General features: G+C 41.1%; 1 protein-coding gene across 5 annotated transcripts in view; it reads left to right on the top strand.

Annotated features, from left to right (window-relative positions):
• prkd1 (protein kinase D1) overlaps nt 1-15,978 on the top strand; it is a 334,526-nt gene that overhangs the window by 199,505 nt on the left and 119,043 nt on the right. The window contains exons 2-3 of one of the 5 annotated variants that reach the window (XM_087990033.1): nt 419-615; nt 1,733-1,880. The exons of 3 other annotated variants lie outside the window; for them this stretch is intronic. The gene's annotated coding sequence lies outside the window, so the exon portion shown is untranslated. Of the gene's footprint in view, nt 1-418; nt 616-1,714; nt 1,881-15,978 lie in introns of those variants that run through there. One more of the 5 variants, XM_087990034.1, reaches the window with a different exon arrangement.

Below are 15,978 nucleotides of genomic sequence, written 5' to 3'. Positions count from 1 at the left end.
AGGCTAGCAAAAATCCTATTTGCAAAAACAACAAATGATCACTGAAGAGTAATGATAATATGTAGAGGAAAAATGAGTTTTACAATCTATTCTGTGGAGATATGAAATTGGAAGCAGTTGCACCTGTTGCATTAAACTGCAGTATGAACTTATTCTGACATTATGTATTTACATTTTAACCTTACACTGCTTTATTCCTGTTACACAGAACAATGGGGAAAGTGCCAGGAAGGAGGATTAGTTTTGAGTTCGTTCTAGCAAAGAACCAGTATAAACACAATGCGCCAGATGGCTGCCTTCTCTATTGCAAACTTCTCTGGTTTCATTTTTGGGGTATTTGATACAGTGGCTATGGCATTTGCTTGTATCGTTTGTCCAAGGAACTGTTCTTTACCTTTTTCCATTCTAATTTATCCAGCTGCAGGTATCTCATGAGCAATGACCTCTTCATCACCTCCAGAGACTTCATAGGCTTTCACTTTCTTCATAATTTCTGAGGAAGTGGATGACAGTACCAATGCTACACTTACTGCCCATCCCTACTTACTGTGAGAGGCAATCACAGGTCAATCACTTAATGTGGTGTAATCCTTGTGATGATAATACTTCTACAAGGTAATATGGACTTCACACAAAATAAGTGGCATTATCAAAGTTATTTTTGCCAGCTGTTTTTTTTTATCTAACTATCTCAATGACAGGGATTGTCAATGTCAGTTAATCAACGTTAGGATTTACTGGAAAAGAATAGTAAGTGAGAATACAGAAATTTTAAAATGTTAACGAATAAAGGTAATGCTGCCATAATTTTACCAGACTGTAGGACTGCTTCCTCGTAACAAGAGATGACAGAAAGTAGTTAACCCTGAGGGTCACCAAACCTCTGATGAGGGAAAAGACTCGAAGTTGAGTCCTTCAGGGTAACCTCAGCCTGTACAGGAACTGAACTCATGCCATTAGCATCACTCTGCAATGCAAACCAGCTCTCCAGCCAACTGATCCCATCAATGAATTGATACAAAGAGAAGGGAAATAGTTTCTGATGAAACACTCCTATCTCAGTTCACAGCCAATAGCTATCAGACAATCAATAGACAATAGGTGCAGGAGTAGGCCATTCTGCCCTTCGATCCAGCACCACTATTCATTATGATCATGGCTGATCATCCTCAATCAGTATCCTGTTCCTGCCTTAGCCCCATAACCCTTGATTCCACTATCCTTAAGAGCTCTATCCAACTCTTTCTTGAAAGTATCCAGAGACTTGGCCTCCACAGCCCTCTGGGGCAGAGCATTCCATACACCCACCACTCTCTGGGTGAAGAAGTTTCTCCTCAACTCTGTTCTAAGTGGCCTACCCCTTATTTTTAAATTGTGTCCTCTGGTTCGAGACTTACCATCAGCGGAAACATGCTTCCTGCCTCCAGAGTGTCCAATCCGTTAATAATCTTATACGTCTCAATCAGATCCCCTCTCAGCCTTCTAAACTCAAGCGTATACAAGCCCAGTCACTCCAACCTTTCAGCATAAGATAGTCCCGCCATTCCGGGAATTGACCTCGTAATCGACAGTGAAAACATAGATCTTGACAAGGATTTGATTCTAGTTGTTGAATTTTTCCTTTATTCTATAATCTGATTGTTTTGTAATGCATCTATACCTGAATTCATCATAAACCATTCTTTTCTGTTTATTTCAACCTTTATTTACAACATCATCCAACGAACCCAAGATTTGGATGTGACATCCTCCCTCTTTATTGGAATATGCTTCACATTTACCTCATATCTCCACCTTGAAGACCAACCATTACATACTGACTGCTTTCCTGACCAAGCTTGGTTTGCAATTCACTTATGATCTCTTCTCAAATCACTCAAGTAGGTATTATCCAGTTGGGTATTTTCATGATTTATTTTACTTTTTTATTGACTAAACCAAGTTCTACTATGATCACTCTTAGTCAGATAGCTCCCACATTCTATCTTCTGTAAACCATAAGTTGTTCAAAACTTTGCGATGTCCTAACCTATATTAATGCCTGCTGCATCATCACCCCTTCTCCAATGAACTTTACTGGATCTCAGTTGCAACAGACCTCACTATTAAAATTATAATCATTGTTTACAGATCCCAAATTGTACTCACTATATCCCTGGGCTTTGCCCCTGAATGTCATTCTGTTCTCTTTCAACTCTGAATCCTCCAATATATCTGCACTCCACCAAATCCCCTGAACATTCTGATTTTAATTGCTCCACCTAAGTTTTGGTGTTCCCATCCTAAGGTTTACTGACTCTCTGGTCATCAGATGTGAGGCACTGTCATTGCTGTTATACGTTGCACAGGTCTGGACTATTCCCAGAACCTGTGCCGCTGCAGTCACCCGGGCCATCTTCCAGTTTATATGGAGGTCAAAGATGGACCGGGTCCGAAGGGACTCACTGTATAAAGATCTGGGCAACGGGGGAAAAAAATACACCCAATGCCACCCTCACCCTGATGGCCACCTTTGTGTGTGGCTGCATCAAGCTGTGCGTGGATCCCCGGTACGCAAACACCAAGTGTCACTACGTAATGAGGTTCTACTTGTCCCCGGTGTTGCGAAGGATGGGCCTGGCCTCGCTGCCGCGCAACGCTCCGAGTAGTTGGATCGTTCCGTATCACCTGTCCTTCATGGAGAAATTTATCAAGAAAAACACCTTTGACCACAAGTCCATTAGGAAGTGGTCAGCACGTAGTGTCCTTGAGATCCTTCGGGAAAAGGAGAGGGCGGATCCTATCAAGCGGTTCCCTGAGCAGACTGTCAAAGCCATTTGGCAGAATGCCTCATCGCCAGAACTTTCCAACAAGCACCAAGACATGGCTTGGCTGGTGGTGAGAAGGACTCTGCCTGTGAGATCCTTTATGCATGCCCGGACTCTCAGCCGCACCGCATGCTGCCCTCGAAGCGGCTGCGGGGGGGACGAGACTGTCACACACCTCCTTCTGGAATGTGCCTACGCAGAGGAAGTCTGGAGAGGAATGCAGTGGTGTTTGTCGAGGTTCGTCCCGAGCAGCGCTGTGACGCGGGACTCCGTGCTCTATGGTCTGTTCCCCGGGACGCACACCGAGACGAACATCAACTGTGCCTGGAGAATCATCAACTCGGTGAAGGACGCTCTCTGGGTGGTCCGAAACCTGCTGATCTTCCAGCTGAAGGAGTTGACCCCGACTGAGTGTTGCAGACTGGCACATTCCATGGTCCAGGACTACGTGTTGAGGGACGCGCTGAAGCTTGGGGCAGCTGCCGCCAAGGCATGGTGGGGAAAGACCACTGTGTAAAGTCTGCCTGTCTTAACGAAGAACAGGGGGCCCATGCAGTCATTTGGGCTCTGCTGACGCCTCAGCTAATTATATGGGCATATGATCAAAAAATGTACAGACCTGTATAAAAATGATAAGTTTTGATCTCTGTATGTACATGTTTACATATGTATGGCATGACCAATTGTACAGACCATCAAATTACTTTATGAATAAAGTATATTTTTGAAATTAAAAAAAAATGCTGTACCTGAAGGTGCTGGGTATTTGGTTCGGGGGGGCTGGGGCGTGCGCGCGCCAAGTCTGGGGAGGAGCGTATCAGTAAAGTGAGGCAGAAACTGGGCAGATGGAAGCTATGGTCGCTCTCCATCGCGGGAAAAAACCTGGTCATCAGGTGTGAGGCCCTGTCATTACTATTATACGTGGCACAGGTCTGGCCTATTCCCAGAACCTGTGCCACTGCAGTCACCTGGGCCATCTTCCAGTTTATATGGAGGTCAAAGATGGACCGGGTCTGAAGGGACTCGCTGTACAAAGATCTGGGCAATGGGGGAAAAAATACACCCAATGCCACCCTCACCCTGATGGCCACCTTTGCGTGCGGCTGCATCAAGCTGTGCGTTGATCCCCGGTACGCAAACACCAAGTGTCACTACGTACTGAGGTTCTACCTGTCCCCGGTGTTGCGAAGGATGGGCCTGGCCTCGCTGCTGCGGAATGCTCCGAGTAGTTGGACCGTTCCGTATCACCTGTCCTTCGTGGAGAAGTTTATGAAGAAAAACACCTTTGACCACAAGTCCATCAGGAAGTGGTCAGCATGTAGTGTCCTTGAGACCCTTCGGGAAAAGGAGAGGGCGGATCCTATCGAGCGGTTCCCTGAGCAGACTGTCAAAGTCATTTGGCAGAATACCTCATCGCCAGAACTTTCCAACAAGCACCAAGACATGGCTTGGCTGGTGGTGAGAAGGGCTCTGCCTGTGAGATCCTTTATGCATGCCCGGACTCTCAGCCGCACCACACGCTGCCCTCGAAGCGGCTGCGGGGGGGATCGAGACTGTCACACACCTCCTTCTGGAATGTGCCTACGCAGAGGAAGTCTGGAGAGGAATGCAGTGGTGTTTGTCGAGGTTCGTCCCGAGCAGCGCCGTGATGCGGGACTCCGTGCTCTATGGTCTGTTCCCCGGGACGCACACCGAGACGAACATCAACTGCCCTTGGAGGATCATCAGCTCGGTGAAGGATGCTCTCTGGGTTGTCTGAAACCTGCTGATCATCCAGCTGAAGGAGTTGACCCCGACTGAGTGTTGCAGACTGGCACATTCCAAGGTCGAGGGACGCGCTGAAGCTTGGGGCAGCTGCCGCCAAGGCGCGGTGGGGAAAGACCACCGTGTAACATCTGCCTGCCTAAGGAAGAACAGGGGGCCCACGCAGTCATTTGGGCTCTGCTGAGCCTCAGCTCAATGTAATCGCACCAACCTGTAAATAGGAATGATTACTCTGTTTTCGATACGCAAAGAAATGGAATGTTTACATATGTATGGCATGTCCAGTTGTATAGATCAAAGTATTTATGAATAAAGTATATTTTTGAAATAAAAAAAATGCTGTATTGAAGGGTTTCTCCCTTAAAGCTAAGAGCTGGCTATACTTCACTTATTTTTACCTCAAACCTGCCTTCATGGTGAAAGTCCTCTGATCGGCTCTTCAGTTTTGAGAGATTTCCTACAATGCACTAATTCTGGAGAAATCGCAGGTCAGTCACTATGTTCCTCATGTTATGTGCTTTTGACTGCCATTTCAGTAGGCCACAAAAGAAATCCTGTTTGTGCCAACTGTAGTGACGGTGATACTACATTGCTCTATATATTTGGCTTGTATTGTTCTATTTGTAGCAACTTCAGCTGAAATGCCAACCTTGGCTCAGGTTTCCTGACTTTGAGTTCAAAATGGACTGCTGAATCAGAATTATGGGATCGATTTCACCCTAACTGAGTCATTGCATAGCTGATGAAACTGGGTACAGTTCTGGTTTCATCACCCCGTCTCCAACCAACCTGATCTTACAATTTATCCAAGTTCCACCCAATCCATTGCAATTGCCACCAGGGCAGTCAGGTCAACGTTCCCACCATTGTCTTTTTGAGGAAATGTTAACTTAAGGCGTTGTTTGCCTGGTCTGGCAGATATTAAATCATTCATAGCATTATTCAAAGAGAAGCAGGACACTCTCTTAGAATACTGTCCAATAATTATCCTTCAACTAACAGCACTGGAAACTGAAGTTATTTTATTTATATCTATGCACTTGGTGGGTCTTTCTGTAGACAAACTAGTTTATCTACAATGATGTGGAGAAGACCGTGTTGGACTGGGCTGTACAAAGTTAAAAATCAAACAACACCAAGTTATAGTCCAACAGGTTAATTTCAAAGCACTAGCTTTCAGAGTGCTGCTCTTTCATCAACCACCTGATGAAGAGACAGTGCTCTGAAAGCTAGTGCTTCGAAATTAACCTGTTGGTCTATATCCTGGTGTTGTGTGATTTTTAACTTTATCCACAACAGTCATTAGAATTCTAAAATATTGATGGCAAAGTGCTTTGGAACACTCTACTAATGTGAAAGGCCCAATATAAAGGCTGGGTTTTTTTTTGCTTCTTTATAATCGTGTCTTTTTGCCTCATAGGAAATCTAAAATTGGAGATCTGGTGCCTTAAGCCTGTCATGTCTAAAAGTACTTTTCTAGCTGGCTAATCACTGAGGGGGGAGGGGGGATCTTGCAATGTACCTATTGGCTGCTGTGTTTCCTACATTAGAAAATTAACTACATTTGAAGAGTGGCTACAAGGCAGTATCTGACATTCTGAGGTCATAAAAGTTGCTATACAAGTATAACTCCTTGTTACTGAAAGAAGCAGTTAGTATTTCTCACACTTCCTATTGTAGCAGAACTTTGATCTTAATCATATAAAGATCACACTCATTTTCCCCAGGCTTGTGAAAGTTAATTGTTTGCTTTATGAACTGTCATAATGATTAAGATCTTAATTATTTCACAAATTTCGAACAAGATTTAGTTGTATTTTCACAAGTGAACATTAAATTGGATGTAATGGAAATAACAAAGAGGGAAACTTTTCTACCGTACGTGGGTTTGGAAGATCAATGACTGACTTTGCTAAACTTTGTATTTGAGGTAGTTCAGTGCCACCAAATGAGTCAGAATGAGAAGAGGCTGTTATGTTAAACAAAATGTAATTTATTGCGTGATAACAATTGTACAACTTACATTAGTAAGATAATTGTTGTTAATAAGACTGAGGAAACATGTGGATTTAAGTCTGCTTCAGGTGCTAAGATGTTCCACCCAAGCCTATATGATCTAATCAGCTTGGTTGGAACTTAACACAATCTTCAACATTAACTCTTTCAGAATCCTTATACAAAATACAGCCTTTCTCCAAAGCTTTTTTTCCCCATTGTTAACATTTATGCATTCATGTTTATAGTTGTATTTACCACTACCTCATCTCCCCCAAAGTCTGTGATTTCACAGGTTTAGGCAATTTGGAGGTTTTACAAATTTTCCAGAACACTGTCTCTTTCAGCTTGTAAGATTGGCAGGATCTTTGGCTTGAGAACTTGATCTTGGTTCTGTTCTTCATCCTCCGTTATCTATAAAGTCTCTGTTCACTGGATGATCTTTTATCCTTTACTGAGGACATTGTTCCTTCTAAACAGAGTCGTTGGTCTATTACCTTATCTGGAGGATACTTAATCTCCTGAATTTCTTTCACAGTGGAACGGTTCCCTGCTGAATCAGGTAGTTTCCCCATAACATCATCTGGGGACATTTAATCTCATGAATGCCCTTCATGACAGACAGTTTTGCCATTTAGACGGGTATTTTACCTTTTGCTGATTCTAGGATTAATGAGCCAGGTAGAATCTTCTTGGCAGTAGATGTTTTTAGTCAACCTGTTCAGCCATGTAATAGCAGACATATACAGCAGATGGGACTTGAACCGGGCCTTCAGGACTAGTGGTAGTGACACTGCCACTACCCCACATGACCCTTTCTTCTTCTTGTCAGTATCCTGAACTTCTTTGCCATGTAGTTTCTTAAAAGCAAAATATTGTTCTGCAAGAAACCTGGAAAATGCTGGAAACCGAACAGGTCTTGCAGCATCTGTGGAGAGAGGAAAGCAGAGTTACTGTTAAATCTAGAATGGCCATCTTCAGAAATGAAGAAACAGAAGAGTCATATCGGATCTGAAATGTTAACTCTGTTTTGCTGTCACCACAGATGCTGCTAAACCTGTTGAGTTTCTCCAGAAATCTCTGTATTTGCTCCAGGTAGTTCCTCCTTGATCATGCCCTGAACCTGTTGTTGATTAATCCACCTCAGTGTCAGTTGCCATAGAGACATATGAAATCCATCATCAATCTGTGCATGCAAATCTTTATTCTCAATCTCCTGATACCTCTGGGTTAGGTGGCATGCCTTCCTTCGGCCTGCATCTGCCTAACTGGTGAAACCAATATGTTCACATCCTCAGTCATGCTGCTCGAGGATTGATGCTGACTTGTCTCTGTCAGTGGTGCAGATGATTTTTTTTTGAGAGATGAGAAGTTGATTAATTCCTCTCAAACAGGCATTGTTTCATGATCTGACATCAAATTGGAATCTCTAACTGCAGCATGTTCACCAGGCTGTGTTGACACCTGAGCAATTTTAAATAAAGTTTCAACAATGAGTATAAGTCAGTTTGCTGCTCATTCCTTTGCTTTTAGGCTGTACCTTTTCATAAACTATGCTGGTTTCCATCATTTGAACTACCTTCAGTGATGATAGAGATGGAGAGCTGTTCTGCCAGTGCTGTGTAGTGTGGATTTCCATTCTGTTGACCATACAAAACAATTGTGTTATGCCAACATAGGGAATCTCAGTAGATTCTTCTTTTTTTTTCTGCCATGAATGTAGGAAGACCAATGACATTTTTTGTTGATTGTTCCTTGGCTTGTTGTTGAACAGCTTTGTTCCAGAACCAGTTGTTCTCTGACTGGCTTATTTTTAGATTATTGTGGTATATAAACTGGTCTCTGTTGCCCTTTCACTGTCTGTTGTAAGTAAGTACTTGAAGTCCTTCTGCTTGCTCAAGACATATGTGCATGTTTAGAGTGAGCTCTCTTGACTATGAATTCTGTATGTATGCTGTATTCTCTGATACCTAATTTCTTGTACTGTTGCTATAGCATGCATGGATCATGCAGTTTCATCTCTGTACACTGTCACTTTTGTTCTTATCATAAATAATCTGATAAAACAATGACAATCACTTAAAATTAATGAGATGTCCATTGAGCACAATAGATTCTGTCAAACTCAAGACGATGCATTCCACAAGGAATGCATTTCTATCTTTTCTAATGTCTGGTGGCTCTATTTCATTAGCATCTTTGTATGAGTAGCCATTTGAATGCTTTGCTACTTTTTAAGTGTTTAAAACTCTTCTGTAAGTGACCTATAGTTTTGCACATATGACATCTTTAACAGAAAACTAGCATGCACTCATTGGGTCTTTAAGGCTTCCTTCTTCCACAGCACAGACTCTGACACCTAGCGTCTGGTATCAGGCCTATGCTTTGTGATGGCTTATCAAATGCGTTCTTAGGACTTATATACCTTATAAAATAAATGGACTCTTGCTCTCCAAAAGTGAGATTGACCTTTTCCCCTCAGGATTTGTCTGTTATTCTTTCAGCACAATTTGAATAGATCTCTCCAACATGAAGTCTTCTTTGAACTAGTATTTCTGATAAAGACTCATTAAAAATTCTAACAACAAGTTCAAATTCTTATAGGCTTAGATTTAAGAACTCCATAATCACTGTTTTTCACTAATCTGTATATCTCTGCCATCATTTATGTTTTTTGAGCTATAATGTCACCAGCTGTAGACCTATTCAATACAATTGTGCATTTAGTTGATTAACATGTCATGTAAAGTGTAGCTTATAAGCAATTCTCTATTTTAAGAACTGTTTCTTGATGATATCCAATGCTGTGTTCTATTAAATCTGTGTTATTTCTCCTGCATGTTGTTCTTAATGTGATTATTTCCTCTTCTTTCTTCAAAGTTTTTAAAATCTGCAGTATCTTAATACTGCTTTATTTCCTTTCAAACCTTTGAAACAGTACAGTATAGCAATGCTAGTTTGTTTTGATTGCTTGATTGATTTATTGTTGTCACATGTACTGAGATACAGTGGAAATGGGTGGACCAGGACAGATTGTTGGTGACCATCACTCCCAGGAACTTGATACTCTTGACCATCTCCATCTCAGCACTATTGATGTAGACAAGGGTGTGCCCTCCACTCCGCTTCCTGAAGTCAATGACCAGCTCTTTCATTTTGCTTACATTAGTGAAGAGATTATTTTCCTGAATTTAAAGCTGAAAATGTGTTGCTGGAAAAGTGCAGCAGGTCAGGCAGCATCCAAGGAGCAGGAGAATTCTCATTCCTGAAGAAGGGCTCATGCCCGAAACGTCGATTCTCCTGCTCCTTAGATGCTTCCGGACCTGCTGCGCTTTTCCAGCAACACATTTTCAGCTCTGATCTCCAGCATTTGCAGTCCTCACTTTCTCCTTCCTGAATTTAAAGCCTTAAATACTGTAATATAGCAATGTTGTATCTTACTACTGTTTACTGGGGATTTTCCTGTGTTTTTTGCAACAGGGTGGGCGTTCCTATCTTATTCAGCTAAACTGGAGTTTTCCCCATTTATTGCAGACAAATGGAGGTTTCAAACTGTCTAGGGACAAAATGTGAATTGCTATTTCCTGCCTTTTAAAGCCTAATAAATAATGTTCGACTGTTTCCATGATATTCCCAATAAAGCCTGGTACCTGCAGCTTTAATACTTTCTTCCCTGAACTGTGGTTTAGATTATGATTGCCTGCTTTTTACTATTTTCCTCCATTTTAAATCGCCTCGTGTTGCCTTAATGCTGGTTTGAGGACGTTACCAGTGCTGCAATCTCAGTTTAAATTACTTCTAGGTCCTGGATTTTCAAACATTCATTTTTTCTCAACTCCTAAATTCCTCAGCCTGTTTTGCCCCATTAATTTAAATTTTTCTTTGACAAGCAGCAAATTTTAACTTTAGTCATGGAGCTCTGATGCCTCCTTGTTTCCTAGCTGAACCACTAATCAAGACGGCTCCTCCAAATGTTTGCTTCCAAGTAGAATCTGTAACTGCAAGGTGTAACTAGCTTCTAAATCAGACATTCTTCAGTGCTTCTTACCAAGTCTGAATTGTAAGATTTTATCAATAAGTGCTGTTTCTTACTTGTTGATCTTCGATTCTTTTCTGTAAAAGTTGTCTCATTGCTCAGCTGATGACGACAGACTGTATGACTAGACCTTAAAGCCATAAAGTCTTTAAAGCTCTAAACAGAAATTTCTGCTGGGTTTGCTGGAATTCACTCTGTACAGCTACATTCCATTGCTCATTGGTCATTGTTTTGCATTTGGCTGGGAGTTGCCAACCACTGGTCGCTGTGGTTGGGTAGTTTACTGCCGTCAACTGGGTCTCAATGAGATGAGGCACTCATCTTAAACAAGATACGGCTTATTACATGTTGGCACCCAGTTACTAGTTGGTACAATAAACGTTACCAAGACTAGGAAGAGACCTGTGGATATAAGTCTTTATCCCATGAAATACAAAGACACTCTATTTTATCACATCATTAGGTAGGCTGGAGGCTAATGAGGTCTCCTGTGTTAACCTTTTCAGAACTATTACCTCATATAACATTGCATTCCTTACCCAGTCAAGTCTGTAAGTCCCACAGCAATGTGGTTGACGATTAACTGCCTGCAAAATGGTCTAACAAATCACTTCATTTAATCAAATCACCATGAAATGCAATGATTCCATCCAGTCCACTACCATTTTCTCAAGACGACAAGAGATAGGCAGTGAATATCAGATTCTCCAGTGATGCAATATCTCAGAACTAATTAATGGAAAATCAAATGCACGGTGCTAATGAGATTAGCAAAACATAGAATGAAAGTTCCACCATGTTGCTGTGTGGCTTATGAAGACCATATTAACAATCTGCACAATCCTAACACAATTCAATCAAGCATGTTGTTTTGCAACATGTGCTTTCCAGCATTAATGAGTGTTCTTGAACTTCTGAACACTACTGGCTTGGATCATTATGCTCCACATTAGCAACACAACAGGATTAAAACCTTGCCCTAGAATTTTGTGCTATTATTTTTGGATAACCAGTCAAGAACAAAGCAATGTATGAAAATTGCCATAGCCTTTTAATGTTATAAAGTAGAGCCCTATGCCAGAAGTATTTGTTCTCCTATTCATACGTCTCTTATCTCTTTCTTAGCTTTATTGTTCAAATGTCTGCAAGCCATAATTCAAATAAATTGGTCCACATTAAACGCCCCCTTTCCTTTTGCAAAATAAAGCATTTTATAATTCATTGTGTCAGGAAGAACTATTACCTAAGGGAATGTGTCCTAAAGAATGAAATGCCGTTCATCCTGCAATAGGTGAGTAGAATGCAGCCCACACACCAGCGCACTTCCCCCAGTAATTTCATGCTGCTGTAATATTAACAATCAATCAAGTTTCTGCACCTACTAAATTATATTAAATTAAATCTACCTTACTGCCTGCGAGATCACTATTTTGGTTGCTTCTTTTATTAATGAAGTGTTATCAAAAGACCTTTGGCAAATAAATGACAGCATTTTGCTATGTCTGTATCTTTGCCATTCGTTTCTGATGGCTGAAATAATTTACTGGGAAGTGTCCCCCTTTTTGGGGATCAACAAGGTGAAAGAATACGTTGGTTCAGCTGAGCTGTAGTACATTGTTTGAGAACGTGTTTTTACTTCTCTTTGTATCGTGCTGCAGTGTGACTTTTCATCATCATCATATGCTTTGGTTCCTACCAAGAGGTGCAAAAAAGCAGAATGAATACAGATAAGCATATGCCAGATCTTAATACCTGTTCACAAGTGGATCTTTTATGTCATTGTAAAGTGTCAGGGATTCTTGCTTTTTTGCTCACCAGATCACAATGAAAGAGAAGCCTGAGCAGGTTTTTTGCAGAAGCAAAAAAAGCCAGAACCTGGAGTCAGCTTTAGATGAAGCAAGTTTAGAAGCAGGAATTGGGAATAGAGAAATCATGGAGTCCAGACATATTCAGTCCCCTTTCCAAACATTGAAACATCGAAAATCGGTGCAAGATTGGCCATTCGGCCCTTTGAGTCTATACCACCATTTAATATGATCATGGCTGATCGTCCAATCTCAGAATCCCATTCCCACTTTCTCCTCATACCTCTTCATCCCTTTAGCCGCAAGGTCCATGTCCAGCTCTCTCTTGAATATATCTAATGAACTGGCCCTAACACCTTCCAGTGAGAGAGAATTCCACAGGTTCACAACTGAGTGAAGAAATCCTTCCTCATCTCAGTCCTTAATGGCTTACCCCTTATTCTTAGACTGTGACCCCTACTTCTGGACTTCTCCAACATCGTAAATATTCTTCCTGCATCTAGCCTGTCCAGTCCCATCAGAATTTTATATGTTTCTATGAGAACCCCGCTCATTCTTCTAAATTCCAGTGAGTACAATCCCAGTCAATCCGTCTTTCCTCATATGTCATTCCTGCCATCCTGGGAATCAGTCTGGTGAACTCTCATTGGATTCCCTCAATAACAAGAATGTTCTTCCTCAGACTAGGAGACCAAACCCGCACACTATACTCAAGGTGTGGCCTTACCAAGGCTCTGGATACTAGATACTCTTATTTATCTAAACCTTCAAATTTATGTTATTAGTTATAAGTAAAGAATACATTTTAAGGGTTCTATTAACACTTAATGCCATGACCACCAACAAGTCCCTCATCGTTAACAGTTGAGGGCTCAACGGTGACCAGAAATGTAATTGATTTTGCCATATAAATATTATGGCTGGTGAAGACATTAATGGTAAGATTTTCTGTGATGTCTGGCTTATCTCCTGATCCCCAAAGGCTTTTCATCACCAATTTAATAGGGCACAACACAACTGTGATGGAATACTGTAAAGGATGAGTGCAAATTCAACAACAATCGAAAGCTCAACATGCAGGACGAAGCAGCCCACATCTACTTAAACATTCATTTCCTTCAACACAGGCATATTGTGGTTACAGTGTGCACCATCTACAATACGCACTGCAGCAACTTGCCAAGGCTTCTTCTCTGCAGTGTCTTGTAAAGCTGCAACCTCCCCACTCAGGGTAGTAGGCACATAGGAACACTAGCATCTCCACATTCTCCTCCAAAATGTATGCCATCTTGATTCTGACAAAAAACACTCTTCTTTTATCATGTCACCACATTCAATCCGTTAATTCATGTTTTGACTAATTTTGTGTCCATGAAAGAAACATGTGCCAATCAAATAGGCTTAAAAGTTGTCATTCAGTGAGGAAGAATCACTCATTTTAGTTTTGGTGTTATCTCTGAACATTTCCCTGAGGGTGACAGCACTACACACATCAGGCATTCCGAAACTCAATATAACAGAAGAGCCGCATAAATATTATTATTCTTCAATATAATTTCCTTTTTTCGATTGAGCTCACAGGAGCATTCCTGCTGTACACTACATTTTTCCAGCTCTCAAATTTGCAGTCTTTTCCTTTCAATTATTTATATTTGATGAGATTGGAAATTTTTTGAGGATTAGAAAATTGCCAATATAGCTTCTTTACCTGAGAAGGACAGGAAGCAAAGAAAACAGGTAACTAGGGGCTAGTTAGCTTAACATCTGTTATTGGGAAAATGGTTGCACCTATTACAAAGGATGTAATTGCAGAACATTGAGAAGTACATCATATAGGCAAAAAGAATGAGTATGGCTTCATGAAAGAAAAAATAATTAGAATTATTTGAGAAAGTAAAAAAGCTGGATAAAGGGTAAAGAATGGATTTAATGTTTTTGAGTTTCCAGAAGACATTTAATAAGTTACACACATTAGCCTCTTTAATAAGATTTGATTTGATTTATTATTGTCATGTGTACCTAGTTACAGTGAAATGTCTTGGTTTTGCTCACAGTATAGGCAGATCATGTGATACAAAGTGCAATAGGGTAATGGAACTGAGCATAGAGTACAATGTTATGGCTACAGAGAAGGTGCACAGGCAGCAAGATCAACATTAAATTTAAAATTTGAGAGATCCATTCAAAAGTTTAATAACAGCAGGGAAGAAGCAGTCTTGAATTGATTCATTATCTAGACAAACTTTTATATCTTCTGCCTGAGAGGAGAGGATGGAAGAGAGTATAACCATGGTGAGAGGGGCCTCTTGATTATGTTGGTTGTTTTCCCAAGGCAGCAGGAAGTAGAGATGGAGTCAATGGATGGAAGGCTGATTTGAGTGATGGACTGGGCTATGTTCACAACTGTCTGTATTTTTTTGCAGTCTTCGGAAGAACAATCTGTGATGCATCCAGTTGGAATGCTTTCTATGGTGCATCTATAAAAAATGGTAATAATCATTGTGGACATGTTGAGACATCGATATGAGAGTTTAGAGATCAATCTGTTTGGAATTATGGTGTTGAAGGCAGAACTGCCATCAATAAGTAGGAGAAAGTGAGGGCTGCATATGCTGGCAATCCGAGTCGGGCGTGTGGTGCTGGAAAAGCACAGCAGGTCAGGCAGCATTTGAGGAGCAGGAGAGTTGACATTTCGAGCATGAGCTCTTCATCAGCATTGAAGAGCTTCTGCTCAAAGCATCGACTCTCCTACTCCTCGGATGCTGCCTGACCTGCTGTGCTTTCCAGCACCACACTTTTTGTTAATAAGTAGGAGCCTGATGTACATATCCTTGTGATCCAGCTGTTCCAGGGATGAATGTAGGGTCAGGATGATGCTGTGGACCTGTTGTGCTTGTAGGCAAATTGCAAATGGTCAACCATAGTGTAGTAAGTAGTACATTAGCATGGATGGAAGATTGGCTAACTGTTAGACTGTGATAAGGGAGGCAGTTTCACAATGGCAACATGTAACCAGTGGAGTGCCACAGGGATCAGTACTGGGGCTACAATTATTTACAATAAATATTAATGACGTAGATGACAAAAGCGAATGTACTATAAACAAGTTTGCAGATGACGTAAAAATATGTGGAAAGGCAAGTACTGAGGAAGACTCCAAGAGTCTGCAGAGGGCTTAAGCAATTGAGCAAAATCTTGGCAGATTGAATATAATGTGGGAAAAATAATGTAAAGTTATGTACTTTGGCAGAAAGAGTATTGGAGCTGAATATTAGTTAAATGCAGAAAGATAGCACAAAGCTACAGCACAAAGAGATTTGGAAGTCCCTTGCATAAATCACAAAAAAAGCATACAAATTCAGTAGGTAATAGGGAAGACAACTGAAATGTTGACTTGATTTCAAAGGGATTTCAAAGGGAATAGAGTTCTAAAATAGGAATGTTTTGCTAAAACTATGTAAGATACCAGTTTGAACATGGTTGAAGTCCTGTGAACAGTTTTGGTCCCTCTATCAAAGAAAAGATACACTATCATTGAAAGTAGTGCTGAGAAGGTTCAGAAGGCTGATCC

This window comes from Chiloscyllium plagiosum, unplaced genomic scaffold, assembly GCF_037043375.1.
Source record: "Chiloscyllium plagiosum isolate Xiang-an unplaced genomic scaffold, Cpla_swu_hap1 HiC_scaffold_8, whole genome shotgun sequence".
In the NCBI taxonomy this organism is placed as follows: Eukaryota; Metazoa; Chordata; class Chondrichthyes; order Orectolobiformes; family Hemiscylliidae; genus Chiloscyllium; species Chiloscyllium plagiosum.
Note: the sequence above shows the minus strand (reverse complement) of the source record. Positions and strands in the feature narration are given on the sequence as shown.